Source organism: Protopterus annectens, chromosome 2.part2 (assembly GCF_019279795.1).
Source record: "Protopterus annectens isolate FY-2018-M chromosome 2.part2, PAN1.0, whole genome shotgun sequence".
NCBI lineage: Eukaryota > Metazoa > Chordata > Ceratodontiformes > Protopteridae > Protopterus > Protopterus annectens.
The window spans coordinates 890,732,299-890,744,980 of NC_056730.1; positions in this window are offsets into that span (position 1 = coordinate 890,732,299).

Here is a 12,682-nt window from a genome sequence, read left to right on the forward strand (position 1 = left end):
ATATGTGTTTCTATATATATTTTTGAACAACATCCATCCGCCATATGCATGTTGTTCCGTCCTTTACCTTGACCGTGTGTATTTGGCCGTCCGGCAACGCTACTCTCCACATGCGATTCCCACCTTCCCCTTCTTTGCCTGTAGCACCCTGTTAGGAAGTCCTGTTTGGTGGGCACGTGTTCCGCTATATGTGATCGACTTCACTGCATAGCTGATCATCGATGCGGTGGTTCAACAACCCGACTTGTCCACATGTGTACAGTTATGTGCACCGTGTCGTATGCAAACCTATATGGTTTCGACGGGTACATACCACATGCAGGATGCACACATTCTGCAGACACATTCACATGCAGCCATTTACATATCTGTACCTGAGGTGGGTTGGTGACATGTGGAATGTATTTGCCCGAGTGGCATTGCCTAACTCAAACATCTTACCACATTTCAGGTATGCACATTGTGTGTGGGTGTATAGCTGCACGCGGATGTTAGCGGGTTAGGGTGCACAGGTGTACATGGGTGGGACTGACATGTACAATGAGGCTATTGTGTATTACATCTGAATGCATGGGTTCTGCTTCTGGATATTACACTTCAACATACGCCATCCAGTGTATGCGACAGAGACGTTGCTGGGTGTGGGATATGTTGCTATGCACATGTTTGCCTGTGTTTAAGGTATCTTGATTCCTTACTGTTGTTATGTCAACACAGCTACCCGGCTATGTACTCTCACTACTGCTTGTGACCATTATGGTTAGCACCTTTTCCAATGCCCATAGTGGGGCATGTTATGTGGAAACTTGAATTTGCAGGACTACACATACCCACGGCAAGTGCAGTTGACAGAAATTCACTTGTTTGCCATACTATAAGCTTATTCTGTAAGCATTTAGGTTCCTTATTCATTTTCTTCTGCCATGTATGTGTTTCATATACAAATGTATTATGTTTTATACTACTATTACATGTATATTGCGGGAATATTTTTGGCAGGGGATCTGAGGTCATTTTCCATTTTTCCAATTGTTGCAGGGACACAACTGTCCAATCAGGGACTGTCCATGGCACATTGGGACAGCTGGTAACCCTGGTGACCATGCCCATGTCGCTACTGGGGTTGCCACCTTTTCCAGTTTCCAAGCTGGGATATTTCCGGGACTCACATCTGACTTTACAGGCCGACACATACACACGGTCACTATATAGCATAGGACTTCACTTGTTTGCCTAAATAAAAGCTTATTGTTGTGGCAGTTTGCTTACTTATTCTGTTTCTTGTGACATTTAGGTATTTCAGTTACAGAAATAACCAATTCATGCTACCATTACATTACATACGGGATATCATTATGTCCTACAATCTTAGCACATTTGCCATTTGTAATACGTTTTTTCGGGACACAACTGCCCATAGAGAGACTGCCCCACCCAGAGTGGAATAGGTGGTGACCTTAGTCACTGCTCCTATGTCGGTGCGGCGCGCTGACATGCTGCTGTACACCTTCTCTGAGTGTAACCACTGACGGTGCATTGCGGGACAAACGCGGTCTTATGCGTATCCTTTGCTCCTTGGATGGGTACACTTAAGCCTTCGTGGCTTGTATTTGCTTCTCCGTTTATTTGGGACGGGTACTATGTTGCATACTCTTAGTTGCGTTTCATTCTGCACGGGACCTGGCTGCTGCCATTACTATTATGGGCGGACCGTGGCTGTCAGCACATTAGGTTGCTCACCTCATGCCGGCTTAGACACGCCTCCAGACGCATCCTACCTGGGCTCGCTCACGTACACTACGCATGTGTCTGTGGTTGCGGTGCACTCTCATTAATATGCATATGGCGCTACTGCGCCGGCTATTCACTGCACCGCCGGCGCAGACCTTACGCCGAGCTTCATGAATCCCGGGGAAAGACAATAAATCAAGAGGTCTGGACATTGTTTACTGGCAAAAATGTAATACTAGACAGTGCAAGGAGAAACAGCTCAGTAAATGTAAAGTTATAAATTATTGTAAGTGAATAAGTGATAGCAGCTTTTCTGGTAACTAAATACTTTAATGCATTTACTATAACAATGTATAATTTAATTTTATTTAAAGATAGCTAGTGCATTTTTGCCTTGAGTCTAAATGTTAATGTTTTCTGAAAGGATATAAGCTGCTTTTAACATCTAGGAGGGGAATAAGACAGGAAGAGACAGCAAAATTGTAAGTAGGAGAATAGGCTGCAACATGTGCTTTAGCATGGATAACCTTAATTTTAGGTTAGTTAATGCCTGTGGGTGCAGCTGTCAATTTGGGAGGTGGGGGGGCCTGGTCCATTACCCTGCCTAGGACCTCATTTGACCATGATCTGGCTCCGATGTCATCCAGATACAGCAAGAGATTAGTCTTAAGTAAGCCTGTGGGAAGATCATTGACAAGTAAAGAGAAGAGGTGTGGTCTAAGGACAGACACTTGTAAAACACATTATTTGATGATGTGTATAGTTCTAGAAGTTTGTTTTAAGTTAATAGGTTATGGAGGTGTTCTTGGGGTGTGTTTTTTTTTTTTTTTTTTTTTTTTGAGGGTTTTCATTAAAACAAAAAATCTTGTAAAATGTGACATGGGTTCAAATGGAGATGACAAGAAACAACTGTATAAAGGCTCAACCTGCCAAACGCTAGTGGGTACATGTAACACAAAAGCTGGAAATAGACATTTAAAAAAGCTGTCATATATAATAAATGGGAATAATAATTTCTTATCATAATGGCTACACTAAACATACTATTCTGGAATGTGATTGGCCTTACAGGTATGGACAAAAATATAAGAGTATTGAATGATCCAAGCCAAAGACCACAATGAGGCAGAATAAACTTTTTAGCGCTTTCATCCACTTTAATGACGTGAACTTCTTCAGAAAATGAGAACAGTCACCTGTCCCTCATATTTATACTTAAATACAGGAAATGATGTAACCAATCTTAAAATTTGAATACTTAATATAAAACCAAACTAAATGGTGATGAATAATAAATGAATAATGAACTGTTGTTACAAATAATTGTATGCATGTGTGAATTCATAATAAACATATCTGTGTATAAAAACGTATATACATATATACGTACATATGATTACTTCTGTTTGAACCTGTGGACATATGCCCAAACCTTGCACTTGCTCTAATATACAAAAATCCATGTTGCTTATGCACACACACACTCACACACACCCACACTCGCACTCACACACGCACACACACACACACACACACACACACACACACACACACACCCCACACACACACAACCACACGGTGTGCGTGCGTCCATTTCCAAATGAAATTACACTGCTAAATTCATGTTATCTATACATAAGAAAACACTTTATATTGATGACCTCATTCAAACCTGGAAAAACATCAGCTCCAAATAGGAGCTGCCACAATGCCTCCTTTTGTTCCAGTGTGTTGTTCGTGTCACCTATAAATGTTCCTTTCTCCACATGGTCTAAAACAAAAAATTCAAATTTCTTAAAATCTGAGCAAGAAAGTGCATGTCTTGCTAAAGAATTATTTTTGTCTTTTTTCTTTATAGCTAAGACGTGCTCATAAATTCTGCGTTTTAAAACTCTTTTGGTTTTCCCAATATAGTAATTCTTACATGTAGAACAGATAGCTAAATACACTACATTTTCACTATGACAGTTAAAATATTTGTTAGCCCAAAAGGTCTGTCCCAAATGTTCCATTACCACAAAAGATGAATTACTAATAAACCTACATTGTTTACAATTTTTACATGCAAACGTGCCCTTTTTATTACTAACCATCCTTTCTTTATCTTTCTCTGACCTGTTAGGTTTCTCTAATAACTGCTTGATGTTAACCACCTTCTTGTATGTGAACTTTGGACATAAACCCAAGGACACTGTCAATTCTTTGTTCCCAAGAATGATTCTCCAGTTCTTTTCTATGATTTCTTTTATAAACCATATTTCATTCACTATCGGTAGAGGAAAAGCTGTTTGAAATTCTTGCCTATTGTTGTTTGAACAGTTGTTTACAATTACTGGGGCTCCAACCACTATATCCTTAGATAGTAAAATCGGTTTAGCTATTCCATCCCTTAAAGTTGAAACCTCATTTTCGATTGCATCTAACCATCTTTTGTCATAACCTCTTTGGATGAACAACTGTTTTAAAAAAGTAAGCTCGTCCAAATAGACATAGTCCTCAGAAGTTAATCTACTTAACCTGATCATTTGTCCTTTAATGACTCCCTTCTTCATGTGTGGTGGGTGCAAACTGTCTTTATGCAGATATTGGTTAGCAAAGATTTTGGATATTTTGGATACAGATCCTTAAGGAGAATAACAAGAACTATACAGAATATTATATTAATAAAGTAGCAGAAAATATTTAGCGAATTGAGCGAATATAGGAATGGGGTAAGGAGACTTTACCAGTAGGGGTGACTGAAAGGAGGTATAGAAAATAGGCAAAAGGGGGTTGGAATTTGAGGAGAAAGCTAGCAAAGTAACCAAGGTAGTGGGAGCCAATAACTAGGGAAGGAAAGTTAATAGAACGTGATGAGACTAAGCAGAAGTTTGGACTGCAGCCAGTAACAGAGTATAGGCAAAGAGAAAGTGAAAGACCATCTCTGGGAGAGTGTTTAGTTGAGTCTATTACTGAAACTGATGTTTAAAAATGTTTAATTAGTAGGGTATATTAAATATTGCATTATAACTATAACAGTCAATCAGAGGAGGTCAGAAAATATTTGGAAAAGAGAATGGGAAAGCAGTTTACAAAGGAACAGTAGGATGAAATTTGTAAGGCTTCCAGGTATGCAGCAAAATCCAGAAGGCTTAGGATTGTTGTATGGAAGCATTTGCATAGGTATTTTGATACCTAAAGTAGATATCAGAAGATTTTTTTTCTCTGGTAGTCAATACCAGAAGTATCATAGGGAAGAGAGAAATAATTGACATGTTTTTTTTGGGAATATGATGAGTTCACAGATTTTAAAAATCCCCTTCAAAGTTCTTCTACAGAAATGTTGGGAGAACAAATGGTTATATTTGAAGAAAGTATTCTTTTTGATGTGGGATATGGGATCTGAATTGGCTAGGCATTAAGGCTTTATTAAGTGTAAAACTTTAGCTGCCAAAAAGTAAAAATTACTAGAAAATGGAAATCAAAATCTATTCCCAACATAAAGTTCTGAACATTGTAGAGGAAGTAAAAATAACTGAAGGTGGGATCTTTAGAAAAGGAAGGAAGCAAATTTTGGGGAATAATACAAACAATAATTTTGAAGAGGCGTGTGGTTTAAAAGAAGGCAGAAATTGAGCAACTTATGTGATGTTGGAGTAAAAGAAGTTTATTAAAAAGAAAACAAGTATGTATACCGCATTAAAGTAACAATATAAATTATGGTTTATTTTATTTTCTATTAATGTTTGTAAACCCACTTTGAAGATTAAAATGTGATGATTTAAAGTGCTGAGGTGTTTGGTGTTCACAGAGTTACATAATTTAGTGGAAGGAGAAATATTTCATTCAAGCCTATGGAAAATGTGTTAGGACATTATAGAAGTATCCTTGGCTTGTTTACAGACTGGTGCCAAGGGAGGCAATGGGTAATGGTTCCTGTAGCAGCGGAACCCTGGATGGGAGTACAAAATGACTGCACCAGACCTCTTCCTCTGACCAAATGAGCTTGTAGATGGGCCTTTGTGGTGGTAGAGAGAAAGATAGTAGATAAGGTAGCGCCAAACAGTTAAGGGACTGAACTGCAAGAGAGTCATAGTCATGTGTTTGATTAATGTGGGTACTTGGAAACATATTAGTATTAAGCCATTTGCATACTGGATTATATTTGCTGGGTGAAATGATGCAATTTATTTATAAATATATTAAAAAGGTAATAATATTGAACTTTGCAGCATACCTACTGTTATTTCCTAAGGAGCTGACAGCTTAGCATCCCAGTGTACACAGTGTGCTAGGTGACTGAGGTAACTTTTAAACCAGTTTATTGTATTTTTGGTTAGGCCAAGTTATTTGAGCCTAAGAAATAGTATAGGATGTGTTACTGTGTCAATTGCTTTTAATAGATCCAAAAATGGGGATGTGACCATTTTATGTTGATTTCATTTCATCTTACTCTCCCTTTTTTCTCTTGTACCCACATAAATATGTACTGATTTACCCAACTACAACTTAGCTGATTCCTTACTGAGGGGAACTTCCTAATATCCACTTTTTTTTTTTTTTTTAAGTTTTTAGCCACTCCATTGTAGCACTTAATTCCCAGGCTGTGGCTCTATTACATTTATTTTTCACTGGTTCTCTTCTGGAAAATCCATAAGCTGCCCTAGGCCGTGTCTGTTTTTGGACATTCCCTCAACATAATTCCCCTTCAACTCATCTTTATGAAAGTGAAAGTATCAAGAAGGTTTCATTTATCTGACTATTTGGGCACATAATGTGAATCCACTTCCCTTTCTAGTGACCTAGGTTTGAGTAGGACTGTTTGAAGTTTAGTTATGATACAGTTTTTCCAACCACTTCCCAGGAGACTACCGAGAGTAGTTGGAAACTGCTCCTTTCTACTCCCTAGTGTATCACCAGTTGAAAGAATAAACAGATTGCAAAACAAATGAGAAATTAGAGCCAGTAGTGTTGTCATCTTGTGTAAAATGCACTTACTAGCCAGTAAATACACTGCCTGGATACCAGCAAAAAAGAAATGTGGAGAATCTGAAAGAAAGCCAACCAAACAATTATTACTTCCTCACATAGCACAAGAGTCCAGAAGTCACAGATGCTGAGCACATAAGGCAGACATTGACCCAAACAAGCATTCTTGTTCAAGGTGACTCCATAGTAAGACATAACAGATGTGCCTCTTAACTGGCTGAGCAAGGAAAGAATGATGGTCAGTTGCTTGTCTGGTGCCAGGATTGGTTTGATCACATATGCACTCAAGTCCTTGAACAACAAATAGCAGTATGACTTTGTAATTGTTCATGTCAATGTCAGTGACTTGAGGTGTACTTCCCTGGACTATATAAAGAGAGACATGATGGCACTCTCAGACTATGTTATGTGTCTAAGGCGATATGAGCCTAGCTCTGAGCAGCATTCTGACTTCTCCAAGGATGATGCCATGATATGAGCAAAAATAATTGGTTTCAATTAATTGGCTTAGTTTTTGGTGTCATTCAAAGGAGGTCCAATATTTGTCAGCCTGAGAGGATATGATTGAGAGACCATACTGCTTCACCAGGGTTGTCCTACTTCTGTACCCTCTGGGGTTTTGATTATTGGCAAAGACATTGTCCGCCCCATAGTAGAGTTTGTGGGCAATGCCACCCTGATAAACCTACCAAAATAACAAATTAAGCAAAGGAAAATATGAAGGTGCTACTCATCAACGGTAAGAGCCAAACAAGAAACTCTACTCCATACACGCCCTTCTCATCCTGGAGGAGATTGATGTCTGTGTACTAACAGAAACATGGCTTAAAATAGCAGAGAGTACTCTGGTTGTGCAGGGCTATAATGCCTTCCACATGTTTAGACCACCTACTGTGCAGCAGGGGGAAAAAGGTGGAGGTGTCTCAATCAAAATCCAGAAGAGACTCACATCAATGCTGTTAGAGCAGCATGATGCACTAGAGCCTCTTCATGTCCAAATAACCATCAGAAAAGTCCTGTACCATATATTATCTAGCTACAGAACTCCCTCTATGACACAAAAAGCCACAACTCCTGTCTACAGGAACTAAAATCACTCAGTATTAAACCCATTAACATGTTCCTAGGTAATCTAAACCATCCAACTATAGACTGTGAAACCTATACCATGACTAGTGCACAACCACAGAGATCCCTAGACTTTTTCCAATACAAATGCCCTGGAACAATTAGTCAGAGTACTCACTAGGGGAGAATAACATCTTGGATCTTGTCCCTACTAAATGGGAACATCATGCACTATCCCTTGCGTATCTTCATCACTTGTTAGGTCTGACCATAAAGCAGTGTCCTTCGAAATAAAATTGAAACCAGGGATCCCTTCCATCTAAGTTACCTTTAAAAAATCTTTTTAAGACAAACCACCTACTCCTGAGTGATTCATTAGCAAGTTTCAAATTTCCACAAAACCCAGTTAACTCCACTAAATACACAGAAATGTACACCACCACATTATACCAGTATGTAAACAGCTGCAGAGATGCAGCTGTACCCCATAGGAACAAGTGTAGGGCAAACCCCAGAAACAAACCCACATGGTAGAGCCATAATATCAACAAGCTTTAAAAGAAAAAGAATAAGAATTATGACCAAACGTAAGGGTAGTTCGCATAGTGGTAGAACCCTAGTAACTGAAATAAACAATTCAGGATATTAATAAAATTCACCAAAGCCAGGTTTGAGGATAAAATAGCTACACAAGCCAAAGACGATTACAAGGCATTTTTTAGTTAAGTTCGTAATCTCAAAAGCACAATGCAGCAATACACTGAGCTGACTGTGAATGATTTAACCTGCACTGAAGCTGAAGATATAGCGAACCTACTGGCTGAGAAATAGAGAATCTATTGGACTTATAAATTTAGCTCTGACTTTACCCCTCTCTTCCCCCCATCTCTCTAGCTCTGACCTTACCCCTGTCTTCCCTCCATCTCTCCCTTAACATATACCTGAAACAGGTTATCCTCCAGCTATCACACAAGACTAAGTCCTAAATGTGCTATCAAAATCTAAAAATACTGCATCGATGGGTCCCGATAATATTCCTGGATGCATCTTAAATAGCATGAAGTGTGATTTATCCACACCTCTAAAAACATTGTTCAATCTCAGCCTCCATACAGGTGTTGCAGCAAGCAAATGGAGAATGGCTGCAGTCACTTCTCTGCATAAGAGAAAACATTCCACAGACTCAGGAAATTACAGACCCATAAGTCTGACCAGCCTCATATGCAAAGCCATAGAAAAACTTATCATGGAACTAATCAATCAGGACATAGGGAAGCTGCAAACACTGGACCAGTCTCAATTTGGACTCGTCAAGGGTAGGTCATGCTTACACAACATAGTGGATTTTTTTGAAAAGGTCACTAAAGCAATGGATGAAGGCAAAAGGGTACACACTACATAGCTCAACCTGGCCAAATCTTTTGAAATAATGCCCCACTCAGGGATACTAATGAAATAATGCCCCACTCAGGCATACTAAAACAGCTAAATAAACTGGGAATAAACCCCTGTGTCACTCGCTAGATTGCCAGCTGGCCCACTTATAGGATGCAGGAAATCGAAATAGGGGAAGTTACCTCCACAAAGAGACCAGTCCAAGTAGAGCCCACCAGGGTTCTGTGCTGGGACCCCTCCTGTCTAGCATGTACGTTTTTGTGGTAAAAGCTAATACCAAAGGGCTCTGGCTGACTAAGCTTGCTGATGATTGCAAACTAGGAGCACTCGTTGAATCCCCAAATGACTTAGCCAAACTGCAATAAGGTTTGTCCCAAATGGTTTACTATCATTTCCCTGATGTGACTTTAGTCGATTTACACTAGTGCGAAACGGCACTTTCGCACTATGTAAAAAACTAATGACAGTGTAGAAACCTGCAACAGCGAATGCAAAACAGCATTTGCTGTTGTGAGTTTCAACAGTGTGATGCAGATTGTACTATAGTGGGGATTGGGAAATGTGCCCTTTCCCTCACTATAGTGTGATCCCAGAGTTTGTATATATAAGAAGCAAGGGGTGTGGGGGCGTGGGGGGGCTTGCCCCCCTGCAAACTCATTGTTTACTGTGCAAAGCACAGTGATCCTGTACCCGGAAGTGTGGTAAGTGTTAAAAAATGTTGAATTCGACATTTCCAGTCACCACACTTCGAGTTTTTTCTCGTTCGTTAATTTGAATTTCAGTTTTGGTTCGAATAACTGCCATTTGTTGTTGTGCGATCTGGTGAAATGATAGTAAACCATCCCAAATAAATAACTGGTGCCAAAATCATGGACTAAAATTAAATACCAAAAAAATGGATTATTGTATCCTTTGGGAAGTCATCTGTCCCAAGGAATTACCACATTAACAGTATGCCTCTAGGAGTTGACCCAGTTGTTTGGGATTTGGGAACTTATGTGGACAGTGACGTAAGTTGTGCCCAGCATGTGTCCATTGTTGTAAGAAAGTCTTTCTATATTGCAGAACTTACAAACAAAGGAGTTGTGTCTAGAACTAGGGATGTCATTGTCCCCTTAGGCCAGACATTGATTATAATGCCCTCTTTGGCATGTATTTGTCCAGACACATGCAACAACTGGAACACCCACAGAGATACCTTATTAAAAGGATACAAGGCCTAAGCAGCATGTCCTACATGCTGGGGCCCGGTGCTAGCTGGAGGCCCCATTAGTACTGCCAGCCCCATTATTCAGCCAACATTATAATAAATATTTTCGTTAGAGATTGACTGTATGATGTACAATCACAGTTGCTATGTTACATGATTGTGCATCGGGATAGTAAATTAATTTAAAAAACCTATCCCTGAGTCCCCTTCATCCCCTTCCACTATAAAATTACCACTGACATCACAATCTGAACTGTAGTCTCACATGCACACTTTGACCTATGACTTTTTCCATTGATAGCAGACAGTGAGCAGATGGCTCCTTTTCTTTCTTTGTTATAATTGAACTTTTCCATAGCTTTTCATGTTTTGAAAAGTTTCTACACTGCCCTTTCACTTTTATTTGTAAGATCAAATGTTAAATAATCTCTCTACCCCCATCACCCACTCCCTGCAGGAGCACATACTTGACTTCTTCTTGCTTCCTACATCCTATTTACAGTTTAGAAGCAAAGTGGCCATGCTGCTTGCATCTGAGATCCTCAGTATTGCTCAGACTAGAACAGATAAAATGAACTTAGCACTGCTTTTTGGAGTAAGTACACATCATTTTTATAATAGTAACAGCAGGCAAACTAGCAAAGCAAGAAATGAAGTTTTTGTAGCTTGAGAGTTCAGTCATGAGTTCTGGACTACACTTTAATCTCAGTTTCTGTCTTGGCTTTTTTACTTCCTTAGCAGCACGTTAAAATAAATGAGTCTATATTATATTCTCAAAAGCCGACAATATTGAATCCGATATTGTCGACATGAGAATAGCGAACGCTGAGAATGTCGAACGTGTAAATGGAAATCTCTGTAAGGGAAGATTTCCATTTACTGCAATGTAGTGCGGTCTCGGAGTTGGTATATTTAAGTAGCGGGGTTGCAGGGGGCAAGAAAGTCTTTCTGTATTGCAGAATGAGCCCATTAGGGTACTTTTGTCTTTTTTTGGGGAGGTTATTATTATTAGTTCGATGGTTGAAGACATCGACCATATGGTGTTCGATGTTTTCAGCCTTCGAGCTTATAATATAGACCCAAAAGAAACACACACTCTGATGTTTTTAACCAGTGGTTATAATCTTCAATCCATAGCGCTCAACTTTATCAATAAGGGACAAAACCAAAAATAATTTTGGACAAAGGCCTTAACATCAGGGACGTTTTTTAAATATTACACTAATTCAGCTGAAATGTTAATAGAACAACAGATTTTGCACCAACATTTTTTGAAGAATACAAAGAATGAAACTCTAGTCTTTGGCATCAGAACTGTAGTTTGCTCATTTATCCCCTTGAACTCTCAAAGTTAAGGAACTTAAGGGGCACACAAAAAACAACTGTCATTAATGCAAATTCAGTATTGACTTTTATTTACAAAGCTGTAAGAATATTTACAAATGCTTATACTGTACTTCTGAACAGTTGGCACCTACAAATAGTGCCCTCTGGCAGCTTGTTCCTGAGACAGATACCCTTAACTGTAATCCTTAGGTACTAGGCTATTGGCCCTAGGGCCTATATAAGCCTAGCCAAAAAGGTACCCTGGCTTTCACCATCCAAGAAAATTATTTTCATGTGCCCCTGTCGAGCAGAGCCACAGAGGTGATCCCCGGTGTGAATTTCCTGTTTCCCATCCAGTCATCAAGATTTCTCTTGAAGAGTGTTAATGAGGAGATTTGTTTGATATAGATAGGTAGTTTGTTCCAGAGTATGGGAAGTCTGTGGGACAGGAATCTATCCCTCCAGCATGTTCTCTTTATTGTGGTGACAAGGTTTAGGTCCCTAGAGTGTGTAGCTCGGAGGGATTGAGATTTCTTTAAGTGGAGCATGTCCAACAGCTCTGGGTTTGACATGGCTTTGTATGTTAGGCAGAGATCGCCTCTGACTAGGCGATATGTGACGGAGTAAAGCTGGAGTTTTTTGAGACGGTCTGCGTAGGGCATCTGTTTGAGGCCGGTAATCCTCTTTGTGAGGTATTAATCGGCCTTTCCAGTTGTTGTAGATGTCTTGTGAGGTACATACCAAAAGGGGAGTTGAGTGATGAGTAGAGGGGAACAATGACCTCTTTTTTCCTGGATGAGAAACCTTTTGTGATGAGGTGTGCCACGTGGAAGGATTTCCTGACTACTGTGGCGATGTGATTATCAAAGGAGAGACTACTGTCTACCTGTGTCCCAAGGTCTCTTATCACACTTTCGGTGTTAAGTAGACTACCACCTATGTGGTAGCTCATGGGTACAGAGCTTTTTACCAAAGGGAATGACA